This window comes from Saccostrea echinata, unplaced genomic scaffold (genome assembly GCF_033153115.1).
Source record: "Saccostrea echinata isolate AGI-Se365-2 ecotype Australia unplaced genomic scaffold, CSIRO_AGI_Sech_v1 ptg000083l, whole genome shotgun sequence".
Classification (NCBI taxonomy): Eukaryota; Metazoa; Mollusca; class Bivalvia; order Ostreida; family Ostreidae; genus Saccostrea; species Saccostrea echinata.
Genome location: NW_026889832.1, coordinates 1,552,995 through 1,575,632, shown reverse-complemented (window position 1 = coordinate 1,575,632; position 22,638 = coordinate 1,552,995). Strand labels below are relative to the sequence as shown.

The window sequence follows — 22,638 nt, the reverse complement described above, 5'->3', positions numbered from 1 at the left end:
GCAGAAAATAAATCAGCCCTGTTCATTATTTTATATTTATCGATATTTGCTAGAACCCCCCCCCCCCTTCTCTTGCAAAATATTCGAATATTTCTCTCCCAAATATCTTAATTGCAAGGAATTTGTAAAGATAGAAATCTGCGAAAATTATATGATTATTTTTCATGTAAATGCACAAAATAATTAAACTTGAGCAAATATTCGTTTTTAGCATACGTAACTATAGTGTAAAATTCCTACTTTCGATTTCATTGCACATAATGGTTTTTATGGTTTATAAAAAGAGTAGAGCTACATTTATATTGCTGATATGTGCAGGCCCGTAGGAAGCAAATTCATTTGGGGGGGGGGGGGGGCTCAGCCATACATTTTCAGTTGACAGTTGAGGAGGCACTACCAAAAATTTCCTGACAAGCAAAAAAAAAAAAAAAAAAAAAAAAAGGTCATCAGACGTTTTTATTGAGGGGCACAAGCATATAGTATCTATGTTTATGATAGTAATCTATATATCGGCAAAATTATCACCCCCCTTCCGGTTCCTACGGCCATGATGTGGGTCACAGTCATAAGTGAAAGACATGTACGGGTGTTCATTTATCCTTGTCTTATTGTCCTGCAATCAGCGCAAGATTGATTTTATTCAACAAAATCTTGCTTAAAAAGGTAACACCCTCAGAAACAATAAGAGCTGTCCCTATATTTTCTTTTCAGTTTTCTTTATGAACCGGGCACCCCTCCCCTTCTCACTGAGAAAAAAAATGAGAGGAGTAGGAAAGTATAAAGCAATTTTCAATTTCTAGATTGATTTCAATTAATAAACAATAAAGAAATTTAAATTCAAGACAACTTATGGGATTAAACTTTAAATAATTACATTAATTGCAAGTTTTGCTGTCATTAGTTTGTGACCCCCCCCCCTTTTTTTCAACCTCAACTGGAAGTCTTGGATCTACCCCCCCCCCCCCCGATAAGTCCTTTTTACATATCATGATACTAATAATTAATTAATACTGAGGAAGGAGGTACAAGTGTACTATACCAGAATAAGCTGACAATAGATTTAAAAAATATTATTATTTCATGTATTATAAAAAAAAAATCTACTTCATTGGGTATAAAATAACCAGCTATAAACAACTTACGCCCATACGTTTCAAAGAATATATTCTTGGTTTATTGTTTTGAGTTTTAAAAACATTTTAAGGAATCTCTCTCTCTCTCTTTCTCTCTCTATGAGATTTCATGGTGCTGAATTCTTAGATAAAACAAAACTGCATACTTACAGTCGCAATGAAGAAATGGTGGCAGATAAAAAAAAACTTACGAGTAATTTATATGTAGTGTACTTTATTTTATTTATTTCTATTCTTTATTTTGTCTAAATAGATTTAAAACCACTACTCCCAACTATCTGACGATCAGAAGCATAAATTATTTATATTGTGATAGTAACAATAAAATATTTGGAGCACAGTAAAAGATGCATAAACATTTTATACTGGATTTCTAAGACATACTCTGATATTTTTTATGCATTTTTGCTCACTGGGGTGTAACTGAATTATGTTTCACAAATGATGACAAAATCACTTATGTGTTATATGTACACATGCATATATGTACACATGCATCATCAATATCCTCTCTTCGAATTTATTAAATGCAGACATATTGAAAAATATATATGCTTTTGAAGCAGGATGGAAATTCACCCTTTTGTGTTACATGCATAAGAATCATCTCAGAGGATTTTTTAAAATATACAGTTATTATATCGATAGCTTATATATGCTGGTACAAAAGAATATAGTTATAGTATATATGCATGTGTGTATCGATATCGGGTTTCGTCAAAACACTTGCACTTGATGAACCCGCGCCCGTGACCTAGATTCTGTTTAGCCGAAATGTAGATGATTATCCAAATGCGTTTTTTAATTCCTTTTTTTTTTTAATTTTCACTTTGCACAGCAAGCTATGTTTTTATTATTTCGTTTGTTTTACAGAGGTCTAGCGTGATATCTTTGCTACATTCTCTTTTAATTTGTTTACAATTTGAGTCATGTCTGTTAACACGCACAACATTATTAAACTTGTCGCAAGAATGTCAAAAATAAATAAAAATAAATATATATTTTAAAAAATGCTTAAATATAAAATTGTAGGTCTAATAACAGCTTTAAAATAGCAGGTATTGTGGGGGTGGGGTGGGTGTGTTAAGGGCAGTAAAGAAAACAATTTGGCGTGAATTTCTGATAATTAATAATCTGATGGTATCATCCAGTTGGGCTTAAATCATACAAATAATGACAGCATTCCAGAGCATAAAAACTTTTCAGCAACATTCCAAATAGTTTAGAGCCTTTATGACGTCATAACTGACGTATTATTAGTAACGTCATATATAATGGACCTACATGTATTCACAATAAAAAAAATGTTTTGCCAGATATTTATTTTAGAAAATGTTTATTCTTGAGGTTTTTTTTTCCACAATAAGCGTTTTAAACGAACAATAAATTGCTTTTTTCGCATATTTTGTGAAATTTATAATTTTTTATTGTTGTATGAATTAAATGTTAACGATTGATTCACAAATTAGTGATTATTTGATGCATCAAAATTTAAATATAAAATCAAATTTCATATTGGCCACACCCACGAACAACAACGATAATAAGCATAAAGATTTGTATCGGCAATATCTATATCTATGGTAAGTATAAAAGTTGTTCTTGACTGTGGCCACAACTTACTTTGGAAAAATCTGTCGAAAAATCGGCATTTTTTAACGCTTTTATCACACCATCGCATGTTCCAACCGTCGCACGTGCCTAATGGCGCATTATTTAACAAAACAAGTTACGTATGGAAAATAAGTATGTTGTCCTCTAACATTTAATGTATAGGACTCTTGTTGAATCAAAACTTTATTTTTGTGAAAAACACAGGGCCAAATTTGATGGTTCGTGGCTTTAGCTCTTTAGCACCTCTCTTAAGTATTGCACCACAGTGAAATTTGAAATGATGGAGAACCCTGCTTTTCGCTAAAAATGAGCAATCTAGTCATGCAGAAATTCTGAATTGTGTATATTTACTACACAAATGATTTCAATACTGCTTGCAAGTACGAATGCTACAGATAAAAGGGCGTTAGTTCACAGAAATTATAACATAAACTGTTGTTGACATTATGCTTTACGTTTTTACTTAATGTCTTCATAATGAATTTCATACCTTTCCTCGTTGCTCTCTTGGCAATACTTTCTTCTTGAATAAATGAATGCAGCAAACAAAATTACAAGAATAATCAATACACTTGATAAAACCCCTATTCCCGTTTGTCTAGTTATAGTTTTATATTGTTCGTTTTCATGATTACCATGTGTTAGTAAATCAGTACTTTGAAAGCTTTTCAGCTGTATCGGAAGAGGAGTTGAGAGATCCATACCAAAATAATCAGTCCTCAGAAACATTTTTCTCTCAGTTTCTGTTCTTCGTCCTAAAGAAAAGTTAAACACAGAAATACATTTGGTAAATAATTGGAGTCGTTATAGATATATGTCGTGAGTCCCAATCAAATTAACAATTCTTGATAGATTTAAATAAAGAATGAATATGCCTTAAATCTGATTGAAAATCCCGAAAACACTGAAAAACAAAAAAAAAACGTGTGAAAACGTCTAGAATACCATACAATGGAACTGAATTGTCAGTGCCATACATAGTTAGAAAAAAACCCATACTTTTCCCTGTTGTACTGTATATGCATCCCCTCACAGCATCACAGTCCTCTTTCACACATCTACAAGTAAGCTGGCAGGCTTTACCATATCCAACATGGACAACGTATGGTACAATTTGGTCCAGAATATCCCTTCTCACAACCTTACATAGACGACAACAAATAATTAAAAATCATCAAACTAATTCTTGTCTCCTCTTTATCGTTAATTGATTTTAGAGTGATAAAGATTTCAAGTTTGCGTAGTGTGAAGGTTTTCATTATCCAATTATTTGTGTTTTAGATCAGATTTGAGAAGTTGGATTCTTTTTTAAAATAACCTGAAGGTATTGTAGGAAGGTCTTCAAGTATGTATTTTATTTTCAAATATCATCATTTTTTGCTGGCTATAGAAAGAATTTTTCTTTTAATAGATATTGCATCTAATTTAAAAAAAATAAAGAATTGTGCTTAAATTATTTAAGGCTAAACAAGTTCGGAGTTATATCTTACACGTGAGTCTTACCTACACAAGAATTGGTTGCCATATCATACATTTCCCCAAATAAACATTTAGAAACTCTGAAAGATGAAAACTGTACATGTAGGTAAATATTTAGACATTTAAAAAAACATGTCAAAATTATTTTTGAAGCTACTTACAAGAAGCTTGTTATATAAGGCAAATAAAAGACAAGCATAAATGATGAAGCATTCCACCTTCCCGTCATGTTATTTGCAAATACTGATCGTACAGTTATTGGCGACAAACAAAAGAATCATTATAACCTGCAGTATATTATGATGATTAAATTTGAATGTCAAACATGTATTGTGATTACGTGACTACATTTTTTTATTTCCGTCTTAACTCAAAATATCAAAATCACAGTTGTTTAACCTTGTTTTATTGTTTTAGATGCGAGTATAGTTATGTTTTTACAATCTTCCTGCAAAACATGAATATATGATAAAATCCGGAGTTTTTTTTTATTAATTTCCACTCGTGATAAAGTCATAGATATAACCAGATCTTTGCTGCTTTCTTAAAGAAATGTCCATTATGGTTTAAGAACGATAGTTATATTTAACTATCGTTCTTAAACCAAAATGGACATTTCTTTAAGAAAGCAGCAAAGATCTGGTTATATCTATGACTTTACTTCACTGAAATTAACTACAGCATTATAATGGATTTTATTCGTTTGCCTTCTTTGGTTATTTTGCCACAAAATGCTCACATGAATTTATTATTTGTGCATGTACAAGTGAATTGCTATCTTCTCATACTGTATCGACCAGACACAACCTGACAGAAAGCGAACCCAGAGCGCACCCTGGGTTCGCTCTCTGGGTTCGCTTCGGGTTCGCTAGGCTGACCACGAGCGAACCCGGAGCGCACCCGTAGCGAACCCGAAGCTAACCAAGAGCGGACCCAGAGCGAACGCTGAGCGCGAACCCCAAATACAGTAGCGGTCCCAGAAAGCGAACGCGCGTTCGGTGTTGCGTAACAGAGCTGTCCATCAGGATTATCGATTAACCAAGCAGCTCGTCGACCAATCAACATGCCAAACAGGTCTGTCAATCAGAGGAAGTGATAAAATGCATGTATAGTTACATATTTATTTTCTTTATATTTTTAAAATCCATTTATATATAAATATACATTGCGTAAATTTATCAGACAATAAGTACTTTAATGTATAAAGGGGAAAAAAAAAAGAAGATAATACTGGTTATAACAATTGTTACTAAAAAAAAAGAAAAGAATAAACAAAAAAAGGTCTTCGACAAATTATAGAATTTCAATACCGGTATTTCAAAATACAGTATAAGGACATTTACGTGCTTTAATTCAATTATTTTATTTTTATTATTACAATTTACATACTCGTTTTAATTTATCCAGATCAACATCGAAATTATCGATCTTAATACTGTAGATTCCTTATTTTACGCTAGTTCTTAATATCGCGAAATGGCCCAAGGGCGTCAAATCGCGAGAACAATAAATCGCGAATGGGTGATTTATCTAGAGATTTTGCATACATTAAGCACCATAAAAATGAAACCGAGTAGTTTTATTTCGCGAGTTGTGCTTCTCGCGTCATTACGCAAAAATTAATTTCTCGCGTATATTTAGGAATCTACAGTAACTGATCATGAAAAAAAAATTAAATGTACATTATACAGTATAAATGTGCATTATGTCAATTCGTAAATTGGAAAAAAAATCTCTTTTTTTTTTAAACTAGTATGATATTTTTTTTTTATTAATCTTTTACCAAAATTTAATAAATAGCTTCATTTAAATACATGTATACAGGGAAAGATTATTTTGTCAATTCTAATTATCCTACATGTAGACCTTGTATGTTTTTGAATTTTTGTAACGAATTGCAAGTCGGTCCAAAGAGCACGAAAATGCTTATCACTTTCCCTCACGTCGATATATCTATACAGGTGTACATGTACACGAACCTCTTACATGTACTACATGTAATTTTCGAAATACTTTTTATTTTAAAAAAAAAATACTTGACGTGTACGTTTTGTTCTTGTGCATGACAAGTACACGTAATACCAACATTAGTAAATTAAACTTGCAAAGATACTTCAATACGAAATCGTAATTTATTTTTTCATTACATAGGCACCTGTAATTGAACTGTTTTAATTGTCATAATTATTTAATTTTAACACTTTAGAAATTATAGTTTCAAAGTGAAGCTAGGGTCATTACGTGTCGGTAATCATACACTTGTTTCGGAGATATTGCTGGTGCTAAGAGCAATTGCGGTGGGATTTTTTTTAATTGACACTTGCTAGCTGGATGCATACTGTCTCCATAGTAACAGTATACCTGAGTATATACTCCCCTTACATTTGATTGATTGATTGATTGTATGTAGTTTAACGTTCCGTTCGAGAATTTTTCACTCATATAGAGACGTCACCATATACCGGTGAAGGGCTTACATTCGAACCTTTCATAAAACCTTCATGTCCCTTAAGTTACCTCGTCTGTGCACGTTATCAATGAGAAATACAATTATAATTATTATTTTTGTTTGTTTGTAAATTTGGAAACGTCATAGTTCTTTTGTACGTTGCATGAAGAGTACATGTTCATGTAATTTGCTGCAACCTGAATGCTGAAAATCAGTAAAATAGCTTTTCGAGAGAGAGACAGAGCACTGTATGTTATTTGAAATTAAAATCGCTACAACCGAAACATTGAAAAAAATTCGAGTACGGAGAGGTGTGGGGGCTCATAGAAATAAAAAAAATCGGGCGTTATTATCTTAATTTCATCTACATAATCATGCGAAGTTTACAGTTATTGAATTCTTGTTTTGTTTGTTTTCTTTCTTGTTTTTATTTATTTTTAAACATTTAGAATTTTGTTTGTTAACATGCCGCTCCAGTATGTACATGTATGTAGTGGGGTGGGGTCATGAACCAGTAAGAAACACAAACTATTTATATGATCATTTATTTGTAAAATAATTTTTTAAAAAATAATATATTCTTACATGATTCAGTGGACCAGTTATTAGTTTTTGTCTGTTTGTTTGCTTTGGTTTATTAGTTGTTGTTTTTATACGTTTTCCGTTAAACTCGCCCTATAAAACAATGATTTATAGCATGGAATTAAATAAAAATGGTCTGTAAAACGAAACTCAAGTCACACTGTATGAGAATTTTTAGTGATTATCAAGACCTACATGTACATGTAATGGACGACAGCCTAGCTTAAATGTAAACTGCGAAATAAAAAAAGCATCTTAGCATTTTACGTGTACAGTATGTCTCAGCTATTTCATAGATAAGATCATAATTCAGTTGTTTGTCTTTCAAACATTTAAATTACGATTTAGCAATTGCAATTACAATTGGAAGTTCCAATTGATTTAAAACTATTCACGCATGAATAATGTTAACAAATAAAGTTGAAAGCTTCTTTTGTTAAGATACTCATCAATTCTGATACATCGAAAATAAATTCAACACCTTTTCCTCTCTTTTTTTTTTTTTTTTTTTTTTTTTTTTTTTTTTTTTTTGGATATACTTGTAAGTTATGAAAAATAAAAGTGATAATTCTACATCGAATGTACGTTGAAATTCTTTAAAAAATATCAACGTTCTCCATATTGCCACTTACATGTACATGTTTCGATCACCATAAAAACAACAATGATCGATTGCACTACTGTATTTGGAATATACAAGGGGCAGGGCTTATTGGCGGCAAGATTAAAGAGGGGTCCGCTTCACGCATGAGTGCGTAAAGCGAACCCGGAAAGCGAACGCCGGGTTCGCTCTAGCGGACACAGAGCTGACCCCGAACGAACGCAGAGCAAACCCGAAGCGCACTCAGAGCGGTCCCAAAATTTCTGAAAGCGGACCCGCAGCGGACTCCGAGAGAGCCAAGGAAGCGAACCCGGGGTAAACTTTGAATTCGTTCTGATGTTAGGTTGTGTCCGGTCGGTACTGTATATCCATAAAGCAGAAGAACATACAAATAATTAAAGACTATTTTATTAAAAATAATAATAATAATAATAATAGCTAGACGAGCAACAAATAACTCTTCCGTCCAATTCTCAAGCAGATGAGATCGAGATCGAGAGACGTCTACGGTCATGTGTGCAAAAATGAGTCACTTACGACTACGGCTACTTCCGGTTTTACCGGACGTGACGTTGTCTCGACGACTTTTAATGATCTCCTTAGCTGCTATCTGTTATTCTGAAGAATAACAAATTGAATTTGTTATTCAGATTACAAATTGTCAATACTTTTTGAGTTATCAGGAAAAAAATTCGGCCCCTCTAGCTCCCTAATTTAAGGGGCCAGCCCCTTTTTTGATATTCTTTGAAGGATCGGGATATTCCGCACTACTTTTATTCTATATGTTTTAACAAAATATTTACAGGTAAAGAGAAACTGTAAAAAAAAAAAAAGTCATAGAAATTTTAAAATTTCCCGATAGGACCTTTTTCGGACCATAGCGAGCACCAACGTGCGGTACTTCTGGGGGAAAAATGCGTATGTCACATCTACACATAATGCTCTATCATTGCTGAAAAAATTCATGTTTCTATCTGGAAGCACTTATGAGAAAACTGCCGGACAAAGTGACACCTCAAAAATCACTAAATCACGGAAATCTCCGAACCGGAAGTGACGTCATTATAATTAAAACAAAAAAATATATATCTAGATTTTTTGATGTTCTATCAGACCTAAAAGTTTCATAACAATTGGGCGTGCCGTTTTCGAGTACTCGAGTGCACAAAATCGGTAAGGAAAAAAAACAATAATAATAAAAATAGTGTAATGAAAACCTAAGAATAACAGTAAGGTCTTCCGCTGAAGACGGAAGACCTTAATTAAACACGCTACTCTAAGCCCGGCTGATGCAATTTCAGCAACGTGAATCTATATTATAGTTTTTCTTGATTTAAATATATATGCATTTCAATATTTTGGGGTGTAATTGGGGATGGGCAAGTCTAACTTTAGAAAAATGCTACAGGTTTCTTGTGAAGTATTTGGTATCCCCAAAACATCATGAACCAGACCTGATTTTATGGAACGAAATTTTGATCGTTTGCTAATAATGATAGTTATATATATTACCTTATCATATTGAATGATTGCAATGTTTATTAAAAGTTCGAATATGCATGAAAAATGTAAAACACATTGATGAGAAGCGTATTGATATTCCAAATGGTTGATTTTTTCCTTGTTTTGATAACAATCTATGTACCAAAAGGGGTCTATGTGTAAAAAATATAATAAATTTCCTGATCATCAAGGCATGTCCCTATAGGTGATGTCTCAATGATTATCGTCATATGAGGAAATTGATTCCAGAATATCATACTCGTATAAAGTAATGTATTTAATTAGAGAACAGCGAGGATTGGTATTATGCGTTTATATTATGCACAAGCAGAATGTACTTGACAACATTTAGTTGATTTACAGGTATGTACAATACAAACTCTTGGAAATACCTCCGTAAATATGATATAATGAGATAATGATATTATCTCAATTTAAAAAAAAAAATACGATTTACTTTTTTAGGATGTGAGGGATAATTCCCTCCAAAAATGTCACAAGTCTATAAAATCTTTAAAATTCGAATATTATCAACAAAAATATAAATACATAATCCCCTATCTATTTGATTTTCGAATTAAAGATTCATTCTGTTGTATAAAATACTTTTAAAAATATTAAGATGAACACAACGATGGGTATCGTCTTTCCAAAGTGCTTTACAATAATATAGAACTCGAAATATGCGTAATAGAAAGGCAGTTTAGAACAGTGAGTTGGATTTCAGTCTCTTACACTTTTAGAGTAGAACCTTTTTTTCAAAAACAAATGCATCTATATCGTATATCTATGCATATATATTCAGTAAGGAATTTATGTTTCAGATCTTTTTTGTTGTGTTAGGGTTCGCTTTTGATATTCTTTCTCATTTACATGAAATCTTTTTTTTTTTTTTTTTTTTTTTTTTTTTTGCGTTTATAAATTCATTTTTATTTTGATTGTATCGTGTAGGTTGTGGTTCATGCTATTACCTTAAGGATAATATTTTGACAACTTCCTGTCTGAGAGATGTGTTTTTTTTTCATTTCTCCGACTGAACTCTGAAGAATAAACGTGATCGGGAAGTCGTGAGTTCAAATGTCGGCCGCGACTGACCTAATCGTTAAAAAATTGGTAGCAACTGTTCCTTCGCCATGCGCTCGGCACTTTGAAGTGAAAGTTGTGGGTCCTTCGGATGAGACCTTAAAAACCAAGGTCCCCTGTCACGGCAGGCGTAGGCGCGATAAAGATCCTTCACTGCTCAATGGCCCTGAGTGCTGATTAAAGGTCAAAAATTTGAAGCCCTTCACCGGTATATGGTGCGACGTCTCTATATAAGTGAAAATTTTTCTAATGGGACGGAAAACAGCATACAATCCATCAATCAATCTGAAGAATAAAATGTGTGGATAAAGATACAAATCTAATTATAGTGTAACAGAGAAAAAGAGAAAAATGTGACGAAGCACACCAGGATTCGAACCCGGGCTCTCTGAATATCTATTTAGGTGTTCTACCAACTGAGCTATCGGGCCAGCGACTGGCGAACACCTGTAACCGCTACATTCTTCCTTCCCGAAAGTCTTCTACCCCCCACCCACCCACCCCACCCCACCCCCACCCCCAGACATAAACCCGGACTCGTCCGTGGACGGGTCTTTCACCAGACAATTTCGGGGCATGGTAAGGCACCAAATTTGATAGGAAAGGACAAAAATACGATGGATAGGATCAGGATTCGAACCTAGGACCCATGAAATTCCAGTAAGGTGCTGTACCATCTGCGTTTTCTGACCATCGGCGAAAGAAATGTCTGAAATACAACAAGAGGCCCACGGTCACCTGAGTATAATACAACAATTTAGAAGTTAAATACACTGATAGATGAAGCATTGTTGCCCTAAAGCAAGAGAAGTAGGAAGATCAGGATTAACAAAATAATTAGTCTAGTATTCAGTATCAACTCATAAATTAAGTTCTAATCTGTCCCCCACTTAACACTATCACCATGCAGACTATTAACAAACTATTAGTGCTTCTGTACTATTTTTAAACCCATATTAAGTCCTCTAGCATTGACCTCTCTTATGGTCTTTGAAGAACTTTTAATAAGATAAGTTATTTTTGTCTCATTTTTATTTATCTATTACTTACAGGTCTACCTGATTATTAAAACTAAGAAAGTACTTTTTTAATTATACGATAAACATTTTTGCATAATTCTCTTATTCTATTAACCTTTCAAATACATTTTTTACAGTGATTAATTATCAAAGATGAATGGAAAAGGGGAATAACTTCTCTCAGTAGAATACAATTTAATAGAGCCCTGTCCAGGACTAGAATGCTTAGACGAATGGTCCAGATGTTTAAAAATCTGGTAGAAATACGCTTACTCATATCATTTAAACTTTTACTCAGTTGGCTTCCGATATGCCCAGATGCAGAGAAGAATTTCACAGGTACAATGCATTTTCACTACAGATTCAACAAAGCTTTACCCTAACACCAGAACCCAAGACCAAGGGTCAAGAAATTTACAAATTTGGAAGAGTTACCCTCATCATCATAACTATGGACTTCAAAGAATTAACACTTTTCCACTATATTATCAACCCCCCCCCCCTCGTTATGCCAGAACCCCTGACCCTAGGACCACAAGATTTAAAAATTCTGTTCGAAGCTCCCATTTTCATCATAGCTAAGCAATTTATTTATCAGCTCAACACTAAGGAGCAGACAGGATTAATTAATGATTAATTGATATAATTAATGCTTTTTCACTATATAATCAATAGAGCCCCCCCCCCCCCTCCTCAAGAGCCCCAAAAACTGAGGTCATATATTTAAAAATTTTGGAAGAGGCATCCTTGTCTATCATAATCATGCACTTAGTTTGTTTAAATAATCTCCAGTAGCAGAGAAGAAGATTTTAAAAGAATCAATGCATTTTCACTATACAATCAATAGAGCCCCATCCTAACACCAGAACCCCTGACCCTGGGGCCATAAAATTCACAATTTTTGAAATGGCATCCTTATGCATTATAACCATGCACTTAGTTTGTTTAAATAATACCCAGGAGCAGAGGAGAAGATTTTCAAAGAATTAGAGCATTTTCAATATATAGTCAATAGAGCCCCGCCCTAACAACAGAACCCCTGATCCAGGGGCCATGGCTTTCACAATTCTGGAAGAGACCCACCTCCTCATCATAACTATGTACTTAGTTTATCACCTTAATGCCCAGGGGCAGAGGAGAAGATTTTCAAAGAATTAATGCATTTTCACTATATAGTTGATAGAGCCCCGCCCTAACACCAGAACCCCTGACCCTGGGGCCATGAAATTCACAATTTTGGAAGAGGTACTCTTGCTCATTATAACTATGTACTTAGTTATTTTATTAAATATCAAGAAGCAGAGAAGAAGATTTTCAAAGAATTAATGCATTCTTCACTATATAATCAATGGAGCCCCGCCCTAACACCAGAACCCCTGACCCTGGGGCCATGAAATTCACAATTTTTGAAAAGGCACTTTTGCTCATCATAACTATGTACTTAGTTACTTTATTTAATACCCAGGAGCAAAGAAGAAGATTGTCAAAGAATTAATGCTTTTTTACTATATAATCTATAGAGCCCCGCCCTAACACCAGAACCCCTGCGGCCATGAATTTCACAATTTTGGAAGAGGCACTCTTGCTCATCATAACTATGTACTTAGTTCCTTTATTTAATACCCAGGAGCATAGAAGAAGATTTTCAAAGAATTAATGCATTTTTACTATATAATCAATAGAGCCCCGCCCTAACACCAGAACCCCTGCCCCTGGGGCCATGAAATTCACAATTTTGGAAGAGGTACTCTTGCTCATTATAACTATGTACTTAGTTACTTTATTAAATATCCAGAAGCAGAGAAGAAGATTTTCGAAGAATTAATGCATTTTCACTATATAATCAATAGAGCCCCGCCCTAACACCAGAACCCCTGACCCTGGGGCCATGAATTTCACATTTTGGAAGAGGCACTCTTGCTCTTCATAACTATGTACTTAGTTCCTTTATTTAATACCCAGGAGCAGAGAAGAAGATTTTGAAAGAAATAATGCACTTTCACTATATAATCTATATAGCCCCACCCTGGGGCCAGAACCCCTGACCCTGGGGCCATGAATTTCAGAATTTTGGTAGAAGGCTCAATGCTTATTACAATGATGCCAACAGTTTGACTGCTTGATGTCAGGAGTAAAGAAGAAGATTTTTAAAGATTGCATTATTTTTGGTGGTTTCAGCCCCACCCCTCAGGCCCAAGGGGGGGCGGGGGGGCAGGGACAATGAAATTCACAAGTTTTGTTCCCCTTCACCCATAGATGCTATATACCACATTTGGTTGAAATTAGTTGAGCGGTTCTAGAGAAGAAGTTAAAAATGTTCACAAGTTAACGCACGACGGACGACGCACGACGACGGACGAAAACAGATAGCAATAGGTCACTTGAGTGACTCAGGTGACCTAAAAATATGTTATTTTCCTTTTTTTTTCCAAAACTTGCTAGACAATTCAAATAATATATAAACCAAAACGATTCAGTTTTCATACTCCTCATGTATGCTCGTAAATGTTGAGTACATAATGAACTGACAGCAACTAATAAATAATTTAATGACAGATGACATGAATTCTGATTACATGACACATCATTTTCTTCCTAGTTTCTATAATTGCGATCAATCTTGCTTAAGTTGATTATATATCACTCCATATCCCTGTATATGTATTTCCATGAAGCTTATAATGAACTTCAACGTGTTTAGAAATTCTTCATGATATACGTGTACACGAATGCGGGACAGTTCGCCTCTACAGACCATTCGCGCTAGAGGTACCCAATGATTCCCATAAATGAAGTGGTAATTATTTATTGTTAATAGCAATTATTAACTTTTTAGTGACTTTTGTATTCTGTCTTTTTTTTTTAATTATTCTATGGACTATTCTGTTTTACCATAACGATATTACTGTCTTCGTTGAATAAAGTATTACCATGCCACACAATATATTTTTTTATATATTTTTGTTTAACTGTCTAATGGGTTTATTGATGTGCACTGTTACAACGCACTGTGAAAAATTACGCACATTAAAAAAAATTTCAAAGTGCGTTAATTTTGGGACCACGTTAACGCACTTTGAAAACCAGGTTATACTCGAATAATTTGGCCAAGAATGAGAGTCATTCCTAAAATAATAAACTCTACCAATTATTCGTGGGTTTTTTAATCGCGGTTGGATTTTCTTTATAGCTTTAAACAAACTTAGGGTTATTGCCATGGAAACAAACTCACTAACATATATCAATTTTGATGATTTTTAAACAACATAATAATGATTAGTATCAAAAGACAACATTTAGCATTTGAATTATTGATGAATTGTATTTGTATTTGTATTTGTATTTGCTGATCAGGTCATTGTATCGACCATAGAACTTTCGAAATGATTACTTTAAACGAGACTGTTGATATTCTTGTATCATCAATGAGTTTGTCAATAGTTTGCCTCATTTAAAAATATTTTCTTATGTAGAGCATGCTCTTGCATCTCGAATCAACTGAGAGGCATTAAATCTATAAGCAGGTAATAAGGGTATATTGCTACATAAGTAAGGAACGTTGTCGATTGAAAAAAATGAAGTCATCAGGTTTATCAAAAAGCGTTTTTGTTTGGTTACCAGTAACGTCTTTTTCTAGTAAAATATCCAAATACGAAACAGATATTTCAGATTCTGTGGTATCTTTTATTTAAAGCTCTCTGTTTCAACAACAAACAGGATCCAGACGTTTATCAACTCATATCTGAGACGTATCCTCTAGATCAAATGGCATGACAAAACAACAACATCGAACTCCCACTGAAATCGTAAGAGGGGTAGGACAAGAAAAAAAACGGACGTGGAAAACCTAATAAGAGCTGGAAACAGAAAGATCTGGAGAAAGATCTATGCCCTAGAAGGATTGATTGATTGTATGTTGCTTTATGTCGCATTCGAGAATTTGTCACTTATATAGAGAAGTTACCATACTCTATCAAATACACATTTATTCTTCTGATTTCTTTATTTTATAACAGATAATGAAACAAAGAGAATATTACCTTATGGTCTTTTTTTGGGGGGGAGGGGGGTTGGACTTGTGAATTTTTGAAAATGCCCAGTTTTAGATAAGTTTTAAATGACAATATATAAAGTATCACATGGACCCTTTGTGACTGTATATCTATTGAAAATGACGTAATTTTCTCCCTAGTCTGCATGCATGTATTATGAGGTAACGCATTGTGACTGCCATAATCCTGAAAAATCCTCCAAAAATGGCAAAAAGTTTAAACTTTTTTTTACATTTTGTTTAGAGCCCAAACTCTGATCCAAAGAGTGCAAAGATATAATGAAAAATAAACTATTTTGAGGATTATAAAACAGGATATATTTTCTGAAAGGAGGGGTGAGCTCATGTTTTTATTTTCGCTGAAAGTACTCATTGACAAAAGATATTTTTCAGTAAAATTCAAGAGCGTAACAATTTTTCAAAACCCGTCATTTGATACCTTGACTTTAAAATAATTTTCTATAGGAAATGAAAGCACCAAGTCTCTACTTTGTATCGGTATTTAAGATTGGACATAGGGTCTTGACCAATTCATTGGTATGTAGACTGGGTAATTTTATGCATAAAAAGAACCTACTTCCTTGCGCTCCTAAAATGTAAATTGAACCCCTTGTACTGAAAACAAATTCTTAGGGAATAAAGCTCCAATTGGCAACCTTGAAATGTATATTACTACAACCGGAATTTGGATGACCCAGCGGATTTAAATTATATTGAATGATATCTAACAACAATGTCAGAGATAACCTTGGTAAGTATAACTGTAAAGAGAAGAGCAATTTCTTATGTCAAGGCTAGATTTATATCTCGTCACTAAAAATTGTTATGCATGTTCGACCTGTTTACTACACATTATTAGATGTGTATACATGTATCTGTGTTTTAAAAGTATTTCTCGTTCTTCACGTACATTTAAACAAAGTGAAAAAGTTATATGTTTAAACTCTCCTTTTAAGGATCGCCTGTTTCTTTGCCCCACCCTTCGAAAGAGAAAAAAAGAGAATTAATTTTTATTTTTCATATTCTTGAGGCGCGATCACACGATGCGATTTTTTATTCAATTTTCATTCGACTTGCTAAGGTTAGTCGGATTGAGTCGAATGGTGGGCTGGTCACATGATACAATTTTACCTTCGATTTACAAACGACGTTGACGCGAAATGAAGGGATAATTTTTTCGTTATCAAGTTGTTCCGTTAAATAAACTATGAAAGGTTATTATCACAATGATATATTTTCCATCATTCCATTTAAATTAAGTCATTTAACCGCATAACGACATTTGATGTTAACATACTTTACATGTCATGCCAGTGATCACTTCATTAAATGAAGAAACATGGTGCACATAAAGGACAACAGATACTTTATTTTCTCTCTTCGTCACAAAAAGGCACTTTTTTCTGCTCTTCAAAGTCTTTTACGTAAATATTTTGGATTTCTAATGTTTCGGCTTGAGCATCACTGAAGAGACATAATTTGTCGAAATGCGGATCTGGTGCATCATAATCGTATATAATTTACATTATGACCCCTGGGTCGAGGCCTCTGCTGATGGACTGTTAGTCCCCGAGGGTCTCTACAGCCAAGTAGATAAGTACTTCCTTACTGAAAAATATGGAATCCAAAAATACGAGGATTGTTCGGAAATTGAGACATTTACCTTTACTCCACAAAGAACAAATTCATGAAAATTCGTCAACATTTATAAAGTAAAAAAAAAACCAAATGTGCAAAATTTCTAATTTATAGGATAATAAGACAAGTTCGGTTGAAATCATGAACATGCATATGTCTATCGACCGGGTGCAGCATCGCTACGTCATTTTAACGTCAGGTCAGCCAAAGATGTTTTCGCATGTGAAACGATCGAGAAACGTTTTCTCTTCTTTCTCTGTTATCACATATACATTCCAAAAATCAAGTGTCTCTTTTCTTGATCGATTTTTTTACAAAAATAAAAAAAAATAAAATGTGTGCTGCTGCTACCCAAGTGTAAAATATACATGAAGTTTCAAATAAAGGTTGACTTAGCATCATGCAGTACTAAGTTATGCTATACAGGTCAACTTTATTCAGTCCGTAATAATTAACGGTTATCCGGTTTTTTGTTTTTATTCTGGTTGAATTATTTGTAAGACAAAAAATATAAACCAATGAAAAAATCAAACCCTTAGACATGTTTTTCTCTATGTTATTGTTTAAGCAGGTCGTTTAGTCTGGAAAAAAAGTTCTCTTAGCGCTACACAAAATTTTAGTTTTTTCGTTCGGCCGCCTTTGACGTCAAAATCTATTTTGTCGTCGTTATCAGGTTTCTATACCGCGCTTAATAAATTCATTCATGATCTCCGTATATCTGATCGAAATTCTAACAAACTTGCACAAAATGAAGTCAAAATAAACTTGAAAAGTTATATACATAAATATTATTAAAAATTATTTTAGCTCTTACTATGGGTGCAACGGGAATCTGAACGTTGGTGTTGCAAATTTTCAATATCTGATTTGAAGACTGCGCCGGGTACCCTACCACTGACACATTAATAAACTATTAAAAAGAAGAAAGAAAATATTTCTAAAATATTTTTTTGCTTTTGTTAATTCTTAGTAAATGTTAAATGTATGTGCAAATTTTCAATTTCCGAAAGACGTTCACTAGAATGAAAAATATACACAATGTCTCAATAATGTCTCAATAACAGCCCTCTTATTTAATTGATATTTAATTGATGTGGTAAAATTAAAAGAAATATTTCAAAATTTTGGATCTTCACCCTCATGCATAGCTCTGATCCCTCTACGTATTTGGCTCCAGTCTATGACACCTTTCTTCAGCTTTTCAAAGTCTTTTTACGTAAATATTCTGGATTTCCACCGTTTCGGATTGAGCATCAATGAAGAGACATGATTTGTCGAAATGCATGTCTGGTGCATCAAAATTGGTACCGTATATGATTTACATTTTTAAAAAACCTGCACTAGACTTTGGCTGACCAAGAAAAGTAAAATAGGTATGCCAGAAAAGTTAACTTTGTTCAAGAACTGCAAACGATAGTATTGTAACTTTTATAGACGAAAAACTAAAAAATTGCTTATTTTTGCACCAATTTCAAAGGGGTTGACAACTAAAACATAATATTTTATTAATATTATATGTTTCATTTTATATGAGTAAACATAAGAAAAGATTTAAGGAACATTTATTCATATCCAAGAATATTTAAAAATGTGGTGATGCGTTAAAACCCGATTTCAATGAAAAATATCGTCTACCCCCCTTATTTAAAGAGCTGGAAGTAGGGGTAATTAACTATTTAACACTGGGTATTAAAATTATCAATCAATTACTATTGAACTGCTCTTTGCATTTAATAAAGATTTTACGGCCAAATTGACATTAGAGTTGAATTAAATGGGTATAAAATGTAGGCGGGAATTGAGAGTTAACGTGCGTAGTTCTTGACCTACTGTTAACGAAAATAATATGATGAAAACAACACCCATCGTTTTCTATATTCACAATTAACTGCAGGAGAAATATTCACGGCCAGTTGATTTCATTGCATAGCGTGACTGGGTACACTGTAAATAGCGTTTAAAAGACTCTCCAATAAAGTTAAAGTTATAGTAACTTTTGATGATACTTTCCTCCTGAAAATTTCAATACAAAAAAAATTCCCCTGATAGTATGTAAACCAATTATCGAATTGTTTTGAAAAAAATACTGTTGATTCTTGTGGGGAAAAAATGATTGTGTAGAAGAAGCAGTAGACCCCCCACCCCCTCCCTTTCAATAATACGAGTGAGTAGTTTACTGTACATATAATACGTTGTATTTGCATATATTCTAATTCTAAGCGATATCAGAAAGTGTAAATGGTATTAGAATATGATTGTGACATTGCCGTCTCAATACATTTACTTGAGTATAAAACTGCACCATGTAATGTCCAAAAGTATTAAACAATATAATATAGCTACCTAAAAAAAAGTACAAATTCTCTGCACATTGTTACAATAACATTTATAACAGAATTATCTTTTTATAGAAAATTAACTATCCTTTGCAAAAGCTACAAGTTCCTTTCAAATTTATGCTTCCTAACTTTAAAAGTTGAACCGTCACAATGAGGGCAGAATATCCTCTCTCATTTAAATGGGATCAGCTATTCAGAAACGTGATCTATTATTGACAAAGCCTCGTTCTGGATTGTATTTTAAAAATAGTATTGGAGGTTTCTGCTTGAAAACAGGATGTATATATTTAAGTGATCTAGAATATTTATCGAAGTTTTTAGTGCGTGCTCTTGTGCCTATTTAATGTCATTAATACTAACATTCTGCACTTTAATTCTAATGGCAGGGAACTGATTGGAGTATCAAACATGCATATCGAAGACCTGTAAGTTACATTTATGTCCTTTTAGTATTTCTATTTTCTAAAAGCGTACTTAATATAGATAAATTTTCAAGGGTTCAGTGAATGTAATTTAACACTGTGGGTAGCAAATGTCCTTCATGATTCACTATCATTCAACTATATATTTGAATCATATCCTATTTGTAAAGCATCGTTACACACTCTTGAAAAAAAAAATTAAAATCGAATGATCTAGATTTTACAAAACAGGATTATTTTTAGTTTATACGTCACCATTTCATGTTCATAACTAGTTGATAAACTGTACTACACACGTGGAATATTAGAGAGGAAATTCGGTATGATTTATTGATAGAATTTGTATCTTTCAAAAAAAAAAAAAACAATATATTATAATAATATTATTACTACTTTTGTGATTAAGGTACAAAAACAAAGTTTCAAGTATAAAAGTAATACTTTTTCATACAAAGAAGGAGATTTTTCTTTGTTTAACTTCTTGTATATATGTATCATTCTGTCTTTGTGATTCACACAGTGTTTCGAAATATACATACATACATACATACATACATACATACATACATACATACATACATATATATATAGAGAGAGAGAGAGAGAGAGAGAGAGAGAGAGAGAGAGAGAGGTGGGTGTGGGTGAGAGATAGAGAGAGAGAGTTGGACATGGTTAATTAATGAGCTTTTGGCTTTTCAATTTCAGAGTAAATTGGAATGATTGTCAGACGTGGAAGGGTTAACCAAAATATTTGTCATGTGATATTGGCAGCACTACTCTTTATTTCCTCTCATTATGAGGTATAAATCTTATCTTTATGTACATGTATTTAATTTTTATCTGTCTTTGATATAATTTAATATAATTTAACATAATATATGATAAAATGTATAGGAAGTCTTCCATAAAGCACAATTAAATTTGTGAACGAATTAAAAAGAAGAAAAGACAATCTTCCCAATTTCTTTCAATTGTGGTTAATGAAAATGATTCGAATCAAAACAGAGACCTGATTTTCATTTGGTTCTTAATTTTTTTTTATTCTGACGTGAATGGCAAGTCTAAATTATGTAGTTCCTGTGATGTTATGTTAGGATAAAAAAAACAACATTTGCATCATTGTTAATTCCTTTAAATTTAACATTTATGAATTAGTTTCATTCGGAGAACAATTGCTTTTGATAAGCAAGATCTGGAAAAAAAGGTTCTCTTACTCAAATAATTACATGTATTACAATTGCATTTATTTCTCATTTAATATGCAAAACATAAAACTCAATTTTATATCAGTTAAACCAGAAACAAAATGTTTGTAATATGTCAAAGGATAACTACACTTAACGCTGGGTTTTGAGTCTTTTTCCGTCACTTCTGTTGCTTTTATATCTTAACCTTATTTCACTTTTGTACATTTTCTAAAAAATCTGACAATTAGGCACCAAATGTAAATGTAAAAATGATTTTAGACTGTGATACAACAAAATAATTCTATATTTTTGTCCTTACTGCTTTCTTAATACATGTATAGAGGATTTACACTTGCCTGCCCTTAATGAAACATTAGGTATGCATGAGAGATGGAGCTAACATTATAAGAATGGCTCTAAAATTAGACTAAATAAATAATAATTACACATATAAAAATACGAGATTACTCTTTCCCATCTCTTTCTTTATTCCGTATGGAACAAGTACACTATTAGCAAAATATATTTCACCCTCCACACAGAAAATGAATGGCCTGAAAAAAGATCGATTGATTGAATGTTGTTTTACATCTCGTTCGAGAATTTTTCACTCATAGAGACGTCACCATATACCGGTGAAGGGCTTCAAATTTAGACCAATCCTCGGCACTCAGGGCCATTGAGCAGTGAGGGTTCTTTATCGTGCCAACGCCTACTGTGACAAGGGGCCTCCTTTTTAAAGGTCTCATCCGAAGGACCCGCACCTTTCACTTCAAGGTGCCGAGCGCTTGGCAAAGGAACAGTTACTACCTATTTTTTTACCGACTTAGGTCAGTCGCGGTCGTGATTCGAACACACAATCTTTCGATGACTGAAAGAAGAAAAATACTCTCTATTAAATTCAGACGGTGAGGAACATTATGGATTACGATCGACGGGGAATTATGTATATTCTCTGCTTCCTACAATGTAAAGCGACATTTTGAGGACTGAAATTTGAATCTGATATAAAAAAAATATATTGACGGTGACTAGTCCTTCAGTCCAGTTAAAAAAAACCAATGATGATGCTTAAGAGACGTCTGATTTTTACCCTTTTGCTTTTCCTAATAAAATTCACCTGGCTTGGTATATTTTTTCAAAGTTTATATTACACTTGTAGCACCAAGCTAACATATTCTGAAATTTATTTTTAACTGTAAACCTTTACTGAGTGGGATTTTCCATTTTTGTAAGTTTATTGAAGAATCAACTAATACTTTCCAAGTATCATTTCTTTTATGCAAGAAAATACAACAGGTTATTGAGTAAATGTAATATCAGTTCACTCTGTGCTCCTTTATAGAAAACAGTTTTGGAGAAAAAAGAGGTAAAATGAATGAAGATGAAACAATTTTTCCATGATTACTCTAGTTGTGTACTTTTGGGGGGAAATATGGAAGTATTACATTCTCCAAGTCTAGAAGAGAAAACTCAAAGAATTATCCACTTTTCTAAAACTGTGACATGATAGTTAGTCTCCTCCAAAGAAAAAAAAA

General features: G+C 33.2%; 1 long non-coding RNA gene across 1 annotated transcript; it reads right to left on the bottom strand.

Annotated features, from left to right (window-relative positions):
* Positions 1-3,842: 3,842 nt before the first annotated feature.
* On the bottom strand, positions 3,843-4,455 carry LOC133176861 (uncharacterized). The gene is made up of 3 exons (XR_009719569.1): positions 4,388-4,455; positions 4,251-4,306; positions 3,843-3,888 (listed from the first exon to the last, which is right to left on the bottom strand). It is a non-coding gene; the product is annotated as an uncharacterized LOC133176861 (long non-coding RNA).
* Positions 4,456-22,638: the final 18,183 nt, after the last annotated feature.